The sequence below is a fragment of the Musca domestica genome, unplaced genomic scaffold (assembly GCF_030504385.1).
Source record: "Musca domestica strain aabys unplaced genomic scaffold, Musca_domestica.polishedcontigs.V.1.1 12, whole genome shotgun sequence".
NCBI lineage: Eukaryota > Metazoa > Arthropoda > Insecta > Diptera > Muscidae > Musca > Musca domestica.
In genome coordinates, this window is record NW_026712155.1 from 72,551 (window position 1) to 75,000 (window position 2,450).

Sequence of the window (2,450 nt, forward strand, 5' to 3'; positions counted from 1 at the left end):
ATCCAGGTAGTCCAAGTTTGGCACAAAATGTTCTTATGAATCTGTAAACTTTTTTATACCCTCCACCATACTATGGGAAATACTCATGTCAGAAATGTTCATGCCAGACCCAACAAAGTATATATATTCTTGATCAGCGTAAATTTCTAAGACGATTTAGCAATGTCAGTCTGTCTGTGTGTCTGTCTTTCCGTCTGTTGTAATCACGCTATCTTTCGAACGAATTGAGATAAAAGGCTAAAATTTTGCACACATATTTATTTAAGTTAAGTTCGTAAATGGGCCATGTAGGTCCGGTATTTTGATGATTTTAGCGACATTATTCACCGGAATTGTTTCAAATTTGGCATTTGAAGTTCGAAATAGATACTACAGCCTGAGACAGAAAATCGTCTGTGCAGGTCCACGTCTTCGTATAGCCCCCATAGAACGGTACCTCCCTATATTCGGTATTTTGATGATTTTAGCGACATTATTAACCGGAATTGTTTGAAATTTTGTGTTTGAAGTTCGTAATGAATACTACAGCCTAAGGCAGAAAATTGTCTATGCAGGTCTACGTCTTCGTATAGCCCCCATATAACTGTACCTCCCAATATTCGATATTTTGATGATTTTAGCGTCATTATTCACCGTAGTAGTTTCAAATTACGTATTTATAGTTCGTAATGGAAACCATAGTCTGTGATAGAAAATTGTCTATGCAGTCGAGGTCTTCGTATAGGCCCCATATATCAGTACCTCCCTATATTCGGTATTCTCACGATTTTAGGTACAATACTCGCCGAAATTGTTTGAGATGTCGTATTTGATGTTGGTAATGGAAGCTACAGCCGGTGACAGAAAATTGTCTATGCAGGTCCAGGCCTTCGTATAGCTCCGATATAACGGTACCTCCCTATGTACGTTATTTTGATGATTTTAGCTACATTATTCACCGTTTATTTCAAGTTTCGAATTTAAATATGCTATGGCTTGTGACAAACAATGCCTATGTAGGTGCATGTCGTACAGACCCTAACGGGGTCTGAATTTTTAGCGAACGTTTTCTTTTTCGAAAATTTCCAAATTCGTTCTAAATGGTGGAGGGTATTCAAAGTTCGGCCCGCATGTGCCTCATCTGATTTCAACGAATGCGCGAATTAGACGTTTCTTAACTTTCAATATTTTTGTATTGATAGTAATTTCCACACCGACCGCTATTTAAAAAGTTTTCATCCATATCTCTATTGACTCGTATTTTTCTAGGCGTTGTATAGATTTATTGTTAATTTGAAAAAATTCTAAACTTTTTAGTTCAATATTGGGTAATTCTAGACATGTTGTGGTGTTTATGAATAGAGAGAAACTGCGTTTAACAATTTATGAAAAATATAACGGTTTTTAAAACATTTTTTCCCAAAAAAGAAATCGAAAAGCAACCGCTGGCATACTGGTTCCGAACCTATTTCAAATATAAAGAGCACTTTTAGGCTGACTATTTTCGCACTCTACAAAACGTTTATTTCCAACGTCTGTATGCCAATATCTTCAATGCAGAGCAGCTGAAAGTCGGATTTGATTAGTTTAACCAGTGAGCTTTACTCTCTTATTTCTGTTGGAACATCCTTGTTAGGGGTTCCATACATAAATATTCCAACCGTTTTTATACGTGATAAACGGTACAATTTGCGATCAAAAAAAAAAAAAAAAATCGAATCCTATTGAACTAAATGAAATTAGAACAAAAGGTGCAATTTGTGATCGAAAAAAAAAATCGAATCCTATGGAACTGAATGAAATTGAAGCCACCGACATAGCGAAGAAGACAGTTTTTTTCCTTTCGGAATTCATTATCTTTGTTTTGGTTTGTATTAAACAAATCCAGTTCAAGTGACTGCTGATAAGTAAAATGTCATGGTTTCATTTTTATTGTTTTTCGTGGCATCCACTTACACTTACACATACTGACACCCACACACATCAACCTCGTTCATAAGCAAGTGCAGCTAAGCTGAATGAAATGTTCTTCTTACTTTGGAGTCGGCCATATTACACATGTATGAACAGACTTCGTGGGAAGGGAGAAGCCTCGGAGCTTCCCCCGCAAAGGGCCGTTAAAATCTGCTGCATAGCTACGGCTTTGGCGTACACAACAGTTTGTTGGACACTATATTTGCCCGCTAGCGATACGCTTTAGAAACTTTTTAATTATTTCTTTTGTGGGGGAGAACGAAGGTAGCCCAATAGGACCCTTGCAATGGTGGTGATTTATCAAACAGTCCATGAGCTGAGCATGAAACGGCAACCACTCCCAACACTGTCCCCTCTCAAGTCATGCATTTGCCTTTTATTTACGTTCTCCCTGCATAAGAAGTTTGCAGTTCACAAAAGTTCGGTAAAATAAAATATTAACTTATTCACATAACATTTGCGGTTGCCATAAAGCACATCGAGAAGGAACGGTTGGG

At 37.4% G+C, this 2,450-nt stretch overlaps 1 long non-coding RNA gene across 1 annotated transcript in view; it reads left to right on the forward strand.

The window, feature by feature from the left end:
* The first annotated feature begins 1,759 nt into the window (after window positions 1-1,759).
* Window positions 1,760-2,450, forward strand: part of LOC131807226 (uncharacterized) — a 2,351-nt gene continuing 1,660 nt past the window's right edge. The window contains exon 1 of the long non-coding RNA XR_009344329.1: window positions 1,760-2,450. This exon is cut by the window's right edge and continues 1,352 nt beyond it. This is a non-coding gene — a long non-coding RNA (uncharacterized LOC131807226).